This window comes from Cynoglossus semilaevis, chromosome 4, assembly GCF_000523025.1.
Source record: "Cynoglossus semilaevis isolate Cse_v1.0 chromosome 4, Cse_v1.0, whole genome shotgun sequence".
Lineage (NCBI taxonomy): Eukaryota > Metazoa > Chordata > Actinopteri > Pleuronectiformes > Cynoglossidae > Cynoglossus > Cynoglossus semilaevis.
Genome location: NC_024310.1, coordinates 645125 through 655922, shown reverse-complemented (window position 1 = coordinate 655922; position 10798 = coordinate 645125). Strand labels below are relative to the sequence as shown.

Sequence of the window (10798 nt, the reverse complement as noted above, 5' to 3'; positions counted from 1 at the left end):
CACACACACACACACACACACCGACCGACCGACCATCAACAGCAACAATGAAGAGGAAATTAAAAAGACAGAAAAGAAAAATCTTGGTTCTTTGTTGTTTCACAGAGCTGAGTGAAACCACAACATGTTCCCAGGACGACGTCTCCAGAGTCCAGAGGTGCAGCTGGACTAATGTGCTGCCCCTCCAGCCTCCCTTTAACCCTAGCAGGACTATGAATATTTTCTGTTTTTTTTTTTTTCTTGGATGTGACACGAACCGAAGCGTCTGTTTTTATCTCGGTCGCCTCGACTTCTTCAGAGCCGCTCCCTTTCCTCGACCGTCAGCACGACTTGTCTAAAAAAAAATGTTTATCCTTGGTTTTCCAACCAAAACAAACTGTTTCCCTTGTTCAATAAATCTTAGACATAAAGCTGTAGGAACGCCACCGCGGGGACAGAAACTGTAATCATCACCAAATGTGTGAGTGACATCAGTACGGCAATACGGCCACAGTCAAACCACGGCAGACAAGAGCAGCCACACAAATCCACTGATGATACCCTGAAGATAAGAGCAGCAGCAGCAGCAGCAGAAGCAGCAGTAACAGCAGCGGCAGCAGTAACAGCAGCACCAGCAGCAGCAGTAGCAGCAGTAAAAGCAGCAGCAGCAGCAGCGGCAGTAACAGCAGCAGCGGCAGTAACAGCAGCAGCAGTAGTAACAGTAACAGCAGCAGTAGCAGCAGCAACAGCAGCAGCAATAACAACAGCAGTGCCAGCAGCAGTAGCAGCAGTAACAGCAGCGGCAGCAGTACCAGCAGCAGTAACAGTAACAGTAACAGCAGTAACAGCAGCAGGAACAGCAGCAGCAGTAATAACAGCAGCAGCAGTAGTAACAGCAGCAGCAGCGGTAACAGCAGCAGCAGCGGTAACAGCAGCAGCAGTAGTAACAACAGCAGCAGCAGAAACCGCAGCAGTAACAGCAGCGGCAGCAGTACCAGCAGCAGCAGCAGCAGTAGTAACAGCAGCAGCAGAAACCGCAGCAGTAACAGCAGCGGCAGCAGTAACAGCAGCACCAGCAGCAGCAGCAGTAGCAGCAGTGACAGCAGCAGTAGCAGCAGTAACAGCAGTAACAGCAGCACCGGCAGCAGCAGCAGCAGCGGCAGTAACAGCAGCAGCGGCAGTAACAGCAGCAGCAGAAACCGCAGCAGTAACAGCAGCGGCAGCAGTAACAGCAGCCGCAGCAGCAGCAGCAATAACAACAGCAGTGCCAGCAGCAGTAGCAGCAGTAAAAGCAGCAGCAGCAGAAACAACAGTAACAGCAGCAGCAAGAGTAACAGCAGCAGCAGAAACCGCAGCAGTAACAGCAGCAGTAGCAGCAGCCGCAGCAGCAGCAGCAGTAAAAGCAGCAGCAGCAGAAACAACAGTAACAGCAGCAGTAGCAGCAGCAGTAACAGTAACAGCAGTAACAGCAGCATTAACAGTAACAGCAGCAGTAGCAGCAGTAACAGCAGCGGCAGCAGTAACAGCAGCGGCAGCAGTACCAGCAGCAGTAACAGCAGCGGCAGCAGTAACAGCAGCAGTAGCAGTAACAGCAGCAGTACAGGCCACAGTAATGACAAATACTGTGTGTTTTGTGTTTTTTTTTGTTGGGACAGAATGAGTCATTTTGTTAAAATAAAAAGAATTAATTAGACCTTTCATTTTGTGATTGCAGTTTCCACAACTTCTATTTCTGACAGTTTGATGTCACAGTTTCAGCTGCCAGTGTCATCATAAATGTCACGGTCGCTGCAGTGAACTCTTATTAACCCACGACACAGAGCAGTAAATTAGAAATCCTGATCGAGCCTTTCAGGACCGACCTGTTCCTCCTCACTGTGACTGTGACTGTGTGTGTGTGTGTGTGTGTGTGTCACTGCTGATGTTCACCACTGTCTCACACACACCCAGAACCTCAGAGGTTATTGGAGCCAGCACGTGAAGCACTGCAAAGCTGCAAAGACTTGACCTGAGTCTGACTGCTTCCTACAACACACACACAGTCACACACACAGCCACGCAGGGACACACACACACAGCCACACACACAGCCACACACACACACAAACAAACACACATGCGTGTAGCCGTCGTATTTAAACTGATGGGAGTGTGCTGTCACGACAACCCACTCGTCCATTTGTTCTGCTGCAGCCGTGGCGTGAGAGAGCAGGGTCACCGCACTGGCTCTCATGCAAATCCATTCAGTCCACACACACACACACACACACACACACACACACACACAACTAATAGTCCTGCTGCAGATAAAGTCTGAGTGGTAGGGACACAGATTCAAGAGAGGAAGATCGGGGGGAGGGGCAGGACAGACCTGGAGACAGAAATTACACTTCAGTTTATGTTGTATTTGATTAGTTAAATTAGATTTTAAAAAGACAATTATACAATAAATACAAAGTAAAAAAAAAGAATGTTTCATTGTAACTAACGTCGTTTTTGGTTTTGTTTTTTCTAAATGAATTATTCTGTCATTTTTACTTTTCCAGGTCGTACAGCGTTCGTTCTCCAGGTTGTAGGTGAAGACCAGTGAAGGTCAGGTGACCTACACCTGTCAGTGACTGTGAACACATCGTATGAAGTCGATGTCTACGACAGCTGAGCCTCACCAACCCCAAAGGTCCACTCTGTACTCTGACGTATGGATGAACCACACTTTCATTTCTTTTCCCCAGAAATAGTACAAAGATCCCTTCGTGACTTCAGCTGCGTGTGGTTCTGTTCTGCTCATGAGTGACCAAGTGTTAACCAGGTATTTAAAGAAGAACAGTTGGTCTGTGATGAGGCTGATGTCGAGAACACTGTGTCACAGTAGAAGAAGAACGACCCACGTGTGCGTTCTCACCTCCACTTCTCACTTTAGCATCGCAGCATCATCGCTTATCAGTTTTTATTTAGGACACGTTGGACCTGGATCTGGGCTCCACCTCCTCCACCACATGTCACTGTGGTATTATTAGACATTTCATAACAAAAAAGAAAATAGTGGGTCACACTCTGCCCTCCTCCACTCTCTAAAAATTCACTCTCACACACACACACATCCTGCCTCTTCTTCTCATTGCTGTCTCTTAAACAACACACACTCTCTTTCACGCACACAAGCGCACACTTAGCATGCTTCATTATACCCCCCCCCCTTTACCCCCCCAACCATATCGTGCCGGAAAGAGACTGAATAGATTCCCAGCTCCAGATCCCTTCAGGCTCCGCGGCCCTTTAAAAACTGAATGCACCTTCATGAATAAGGTTCATTTGCCTCTGCCACAGAATACAGTCCACACACAATTAAAATGAGATAGTTTATTTTCATGCAAATTACCTGTCGGTAATTATAAACCTTAATGGATTAAATTACTGTGAGCTGAAATGAAATAGAGCTTGGAATTATCCTGAAACGACGCGGCCGATCTGATGAATCTGTTGTAATAAACACGCTGCTCCGTCAAGGAGACAATTTTTTTGATTATTAAGAACCAATTTCTACTTAAATCCTGATCCAGGTTTTGTGCTCGGCATATTGATTTTGTTCCTCCTCCTTTTGTCCTTGCCACAGGGATAATGGAGTGTGTGTCCATTCAGAAGGAAACCACAGACTGAGACACGAGCACAGAGAGAGCTCGTCTTCTTTCTTCACTCCCATATTTGGAGAAGATGAATTTGAGGTTGATCACTGCCCCTGTCCCCCCCCCCCCCCCCCCCTCGAGTCACGTCGCCTATTAGTTTCCTGCTGCCAGGGCAGATAGACAAACACGGAAGGTAGGCCAGACTTGAGTGGGCGAGTTTCATTTGCATCATGGAGCCCGAGTCTGCACGACTCATTGACGACTCCGCAAATAGCACATCGTGCATCCGAACTTAAATCGTGGAGCGATCTCTCATGCACGATTCGTTCCAGGGAGTAGCACATGCACACACAAAAAATGAGAGCAATGATATCACATAAAAAAAACACAAGAATGTCCGTCAAAAGACATTTGTTAACAATATATTACCACAGAAGGATTATGCCTGTGAAAGCCCCTGCAGGGATGTCTGCCCGTTGTTTCACATTACTTCTAAGGCAGCGAGTCATATGCACACAACCCAAACAGTGCATGGCGTGTGACCTGTGCATACAGGCGTACAGCAGAGCTGAGCGAGTGTGACTTTAGGGCACCGTCGGTCTGTTTTTAATATTCCGTGTTTATTTCATACAGACAGTATCTACTAAGTGGTAAAAGAATTCTAGGCTGTATAGAAAAAAGAAATGAAAAACCAACCATAGGAAAGCGTGACGCTGTAGTGATCACCGTGACCGACTGACGTTTCCACTCACTGTGATTAATCACAGATGCTTGTGATAATGTGAAAAATGACTGTATACAAATACAGTATAGCCTCTTTTTGTTGCTTCCTTCTACTGTACAATTCAAGGGTTCAGTGGATTATCCACAAGTGTGATTTGGCAAAAAATGTTTTAGGCTACACACCTTTCCTGACACACACCCTGGCATTAATCTGGGCTTGGCACTAGCTCTGGGCTGCAGTGATCAAGAGGAGTGTAACAGTCTCCTGGGTATGATTTATACATACACATTCTCGTAGTTAACAATGATTTATTACTCTAAACAGCACGTTTTATAGCCCCCTTGAAGTGTTGTTGTGACTGCAGTACCAGTGGTGACCAGCAAAGGCTGGCACTTGAAGTTCATTCTGAAAATAAACTGTAAAAATTAAAGGTCAAAGTCACTCAGGGATTAGATTGTATTACTTTATTACTGATATATATATATATATATATATATATATATATACATTTATTTATTTATTTATTTAAAAGCCTAATCATCACTGATTATCTTTTTTCCAATACCAAAAATACCAAATACCAATTTAATAGTGTAAAAATCTTTGTATTTTTAAAAACTTCAGAATTTTATTTTGGTAGAACACCAACATCCGGTATTTATTTGTCACTTCCTATATATGTTTGTCCGTTACGTCATTACCATAGTAACAGGGCAGGCCCGCGAACGAAGAAAGTTCAAGCTAAAATCCCTTAGCAATTCTAGTGATTTCTTTTTTATTTCTTCAAAGTTTTTCATAAATTCGTCTTATTATGGGTACGTACACACTCGCAAATCTTACAAATTAACGGACATCGATAATATTAGCGCAGTGTTGAACGTATGAGTGAAGCAGAGACGGACGGTTTGTTTGTAACGTGTATATAACGTATTTATTGGTGAACTGATTCGTTCGTTCGGAACGTTTTATGAGAATATTTTTTTCGATGTATTTTGCGTTTTAAATCCAGCGTTATAAATTGTTTTATTGATAATAAGTAGTGTTTATTTTAGAATTTTGGGTATACATTTGTGACGTACCAATATACACTAATCTGTAAAACATTGTGTTGGCTCTACGCAAATTATACATATATGTATTTATATATAAACTGTATATATATATATATATACATACACAGTTAATATATATATTTATATATGACATTCATCTAATGAATTAAATTGAATATAGTTGTTAATGTAAATTTGTTTTCCCTGCTGTTAACTGATAAGACACAGATGCAATGAAAGTAGTAGTAATAATAGTAATAATAATAACATAACAATAACATTAATTGTCATTAATTATATGAAAGTCATAAGTACACTGATAAGACACAGATGCAATGAAAGTAGTAGTAATAATAGTAATAATAATAACATTAAATGTCATTAATTATATGAAAGTCATAAGTACATTTTGTCTGCTGGATCAGAACAACTTATTGTCATTAATTATATGAAAGTCATAAGTACATTTTGTCTGCTGATTCAGAACAACTTCTTCTGTTCCTTCTCCTTCTTCTTCTTCTTTTCCTTACTCTTCCTCTTTTTCTTCTTCCTCTTCTTCTTCTCCTTCTCCCTCTTCTCCTTCTTCTTCTTCTTCTTTTCCTTACTCTTCCTCTTTTTCTTCTTCTTCTTCTTCTCCTGTAGTAAACCGTTTCTCCCTCAGTGTCTGTCTTTGTGCCCAGGCCAAACCCTGCTCTCTCATGTGTTTCCCTTTCATGACTCAGGCATGCGTCCATGCAGAATAGATTAGTTTATGAACAGCTTGCCTCTCTCACATTAGGCTGATTAATAGTTCAATCAGGGCTGAAACAGACAAAATGTCACGAGGGGACAGTTGACATGCCAAATGAGTCCCTTCTATCAGTGTCCATCTAAAAGGACAGGCCTGCCCACTGCTGTCACTAATGTATCTGTGTTGTGTGAGTCAATGAAGGATCAGTCTTTGAAGTACAGGGCCTGGAGACAGTGGGGGGGGGGAGCAATCGTGCTATTAGTGTGCGTGAGCACGAAGACTGCCCGTGGACAGGGCACGGTGTGTGTGTGAGATGGTACACAAGCTTGTTGACATGCTAGTGCTTTAATAGATGCTCAGTCACATTAAACCTGCCAGTTTTTGACTCTGTCTGCTTCGTGCTCTCGGCTAAATTCCTGTGTTGTGTTTACTGTGCGTTCTCCTCTCACTCTGTTTCCCTGAAACGGCCTCTCAGGGCGTTTATGTCTGGCATGCAGCCGTGCAGAGGGGACCATCTGATTAGCGTGACCTCTGCCCCCCTGAGTTAGCCAGAGGTATTTAATCTGAGGTCAAGTGTTGTGTTGGCGTGATGCTCTCCCTTCAGTAATAGTGAGCTGATTGATAAATGCCCTGAAAGCGTGCAGTGACAGACAGCGGCTGGGTTGGTCTTGCATTACTGAGCTCCTCTCACGACCGTCTGTGGCCTCGGTCACAGCAGGATCAACCCCGAGAACCTGCTGAATGTCAACAACGTAAGGTTGACTGAAGCTGCTGTTACGCTGTAGTCTGACGGTGCACGGCTGTCGGCTCAAAATAACCACAGACATGGAAAATCAGGTGAATCAGGTTCAAACCAGTCTGCAGCCATTTCACAATAACCTGAGTAAAAAATGTACGTTTCTTTTTCTTTCTTTTTTTTAACACGTTATTTTTCAAACTGTTTTAAAAAAAAGTATATATATATATATATTTTTTTTTAAATGTGAATGTTTCCTGAGCTGATTGTCTCTGTGGTTAGTACTATTTAGAATTTCTCTGTCAAAGGCTTTCTAATTAACTGCATCAAACAATTCATTAATAATAGTGAATCATTGAACGTATGAGTTTCTATTTTTATTGATTCAGTATAAAGTAAATTTTTTTGTACAGTTTAAGCATCAGTTGTAAATTACCACGTCAGTTTACTGGATGACAACAGTTAAAACACACAGTGGTGTTTGCTGTGATGACATCATCAGTGTGCAGTGACCAGACAGATGTCCAACACCAGGAATGTGCAGCAGCTGACCGTGTCCACTGAGCTCTCCCCATGAAGACGACTCTCAGTTTCAGTTACCACCCTCAGTGGCGCCATCCTGAAGGACTGATAAGCTCAGTCAACGCTAACGATGCCCGTGATAATTTTTTTTACAGTAGCTTTAAAACTGAAATGAATAATTACACAAACCACAGGGGGAGGGGCTTCTCTTCTTCTTCCTGTTTACATCATAATAATATATAATGTCATGTATTAACAGTGTTTCTGCTGTTTCAGGAGACGGTGACAGGCCCACGGAGGAGGTGCAGGAAGAGGAGATGGGAAGATTCCAGCTCTGTCCTCCAGTCCACCCACTGCCTGAAGAAATAAAGGAGGTAGGTTTTTAATCTGAAACGGTTGCAGACTTTTCTGTTCAGTGTGGTGACGGCACAGATGCTGTGAGAGCCTGGATGTTCTGAAGGCCAGGTCTACCAGCATGTTGAAAACACATTTGTTACATCCTGATGAGTTTGTTCACAGAGAAGTCCCTTCAAATGTTGCTTGATTCCACATGATTGGACGATAAAACGTGACGATATCTCATCTCTGATGTTCCATCTGTTCAGAGCTGAGGTAGAAACGCTGGAGTTTAGTTTGTGGTAGGACTGTGACAGGTGGCCCTTTAATATTCCCTTATGATGCTCCATATGGTTGTGTGTGTGAATCTGCAGAGTCAATATATTTTATGTTCCTGTGTGAACCTCAAACAACTCTTTTGTTTGTGTGTTTATAGAAAACTGATTTTTTTTTTTGCCAGAAGGCTGTACTGTTAAATGTCAGGGTAGATCAGGGATTCTAACCCTCATCCAGTTTCTGCAAGAAATACTCCGGAAAAAAGTTGAAAATTTTAAAATTAAAAAAAACCATTTTTCAAAAAAAGATTAAGGTTAGGAGAAAAAGACAGAGAAGCCAGATTGAGATGGTTTGGACATGTGCAGAGGAGGGACAGTGGATACATTGGTAGAAGAATGTTGGAGATGGAGCTACCAGGTAGGAGAAAGAGAGGAAGGTCAAAGAGGAGATATATGGATGCAGTGAGGGAGGACATGCAGATAGTTGGAGTCAGAGGAGGAGATGTAGAGATCAGGGACAGATGGAAATCAATCATTTGCTGTAGCAACTCCTGAAAAAAGTTGAAAACATTTTTTTCAATGAAAAACATTTTCAAAATCAAATTTCTAAAAAAAAAAATTTCAATATATATTTTTTTTAATTTTTTTCAAAAAATTTTTTTTTAAAAGATTTTAACAAAATTTTTCAAAAACTGACCAATTTTGAATGACCAAAGAATGGACAGAATCAGGAATGAGGTCAGTGATTCACTGTGGCAACCCCAGAAAAAAAAGGGACAAAGCCGAAAGAAAAAGAAGAAAGTTTTTATTTATTTGGTTTCCTGTGACACTATGTGTCAACAGTCCAGTGGACCACAGACACAGTGGGCCACAGACACAGTGGGCCACTCTGTCTGTCGTCCCAGCTGTTTCTAGGCCAACAGACCCAAATGGAGATCCATTTTATTTATTGATTTCTTTAGCGGGCCTCCATTTCTCCCCTGTGTATTTCTGTGTCTGTTTCAAGAGGGGGAAGTGTTAGAACCAGACGCAGAGGAAACTGAAGGAGAGACCTGTGCAGAGACTGAGACAGGAGAGAGAGAGAGAGAGAGAGGGACATTTTGATCACAGCCTCTTTGTTACAGTTTCAAGATGTACCGTACCTTCCTCCAAGTCCCATGTTTTTCCTCTTTCGTCCACAAAGATTCCAAAAGCCCCCCCCGAGTACACTTCAGAGCCATTTATTGGAGAGGTCTTGGGTGTCTGGGGGTGAGCAGGGAACAAAAACACATGAGGCAGTGCTGTGCAAGCACAAAGCTGTTGGCAGTGGGGTGTGTTTGAGTCGGCGTGGGAGGCAGTGAGGAGGTGCTGTGCTAACAGGACCATTTAAGTGCTGTTAATCCTGGTGTGCAGGGAGAGGGCTGGCACTGAGCTGTGGTGGTGGGCTGCTGAGGAGGAGGAGGAGGAGGGGACACACACAGATGGTGTCCATGAGACGCCTCCTTTACAGGACAGTCACTGAAGTCTGTCTCAAAGTAAACACGCAGGGAAATTTATCGACCTGTGAGAAATTGTACTTAATGGATGTTTACAAATGTTGGTGGTAAATAAACCGCATATGAGGCCTCGTGGAAATCCAAGAGGTCACTGAGGAGTAAATAATTACACTAACACACTGTTGGCACTGACCAATCAGCAGCTGCCAAACTTACGTGTAAAGTTTCTGGATAAAAAGTCATGAAAATACCCAGAACAACTGTAGACAACGTGGATTTAATCACAGAAATCAGATGTCTGTTTGTTAGCACCAGGTTTTAAACCTCTGATCCTCTAGCTGTAAGGCAAAGGGATCAACCACTTCACCACCACATGGCCTTGGTCGGTGTTTAGTCCGTGGTAAAGTAGCTGCTGTAGATGTTCCTTCTGTCTGTCTTTAAACAGAGAACTGTCTGTCTAGTCTCTGGTTCTAGAAGGTTCTGTTCCTTAGTACTAAGACAGACTTTGTCCTTGTAAGGACAGAAGTATTTCACTTTTTCAGTCAAATTGACACTTTGACATGGTCCCTCTGAGCAGAGTGTTCTAACCAATAAGCAGTGGTTTTATAGGAACAGCTCTCAGCACAGTTCTCCGTCTTCTCACGGCGGCTGCTGAGCACCTCTTGTTCTTCATGATACTACCTGATCTTTTCTCAAGTGTCACAGCCTGAGACAAAGTCAAACACACACTGTAACAGGACAGGATGTTCACATCAGAGGGGGGGGGGGGGTAACCCAGACAAAAAGATGGGGAAGAAGAGCAGAGAGGAACGACAGAGGGAACAATAACCGGCTCACGTCTCCAGTGCGGTGGTATGTTGGAGCCCACGGAGACGCGGCGTTACAGGGCAGAACGTTAGCTTCACAGATAATTAACAGAGAGAACGTGGAGCAGAAGAATACGCTGCGTCCCGCTGTCAGCACCAGAGGAATACGTGAAAAAGAGTTTCATTTTCTCCCAGACTGGAGTTAAAGAAATAAATTAGTAATGAGAGCGACGTTATCAGTCTGCACGCACACGCCTGGCCGAGGCGCCGTGTCAGCTGTGTGGCGCCGTTGTTTGTCCAGACAAATCATTTGCAGCACAGCAGGAGGTTCAGGACTATTTAAACTGTTTAATAAGTGACTTCTACTTCCTCCCCACACACTCACACACACACACACACACACACAAACTGCACGCCATAGCATGCGTTCCAACCCGTCTGACTGTAGTTTAATACATTATGGAGGAGGAGCTCAGGTTTGTAATTCAGTCACTTCACATTAAAGTGTGGTCCCGTCTGGATCAGCCACACGCTGCACTT

The 10798-nt window shown here is 43.4% G+C and overlaps 1 long non-coding RNA gene across 3 annotated transcripts in view; it reads left to right on the top strand.

The window, feature by feature from the left end:
* LOC103377578 (uncharacterized) overlaps positions 1-10798 on the top strand; it is a 28888-nt gene that overhangs the window by 12061 nt on the left and 6029 nt on the right. For 2 of the 3 annotated variants that reach the window (XR_001759937.2, XR_001759936.2), the window contains 2 exons: positions 2526-2788; positions 7643-7740. This is a non-coding gene — a long non-coding RNA (uncharacterized LOC103377578). Of the gene's footprint in view, positions 1-2525; positions 2789-4968; positions 5142-7642; positions 7741-10798 lie in introns of those variants that run through there. The other variant, XR_521428.2, reaches the window with a different exon arrangement.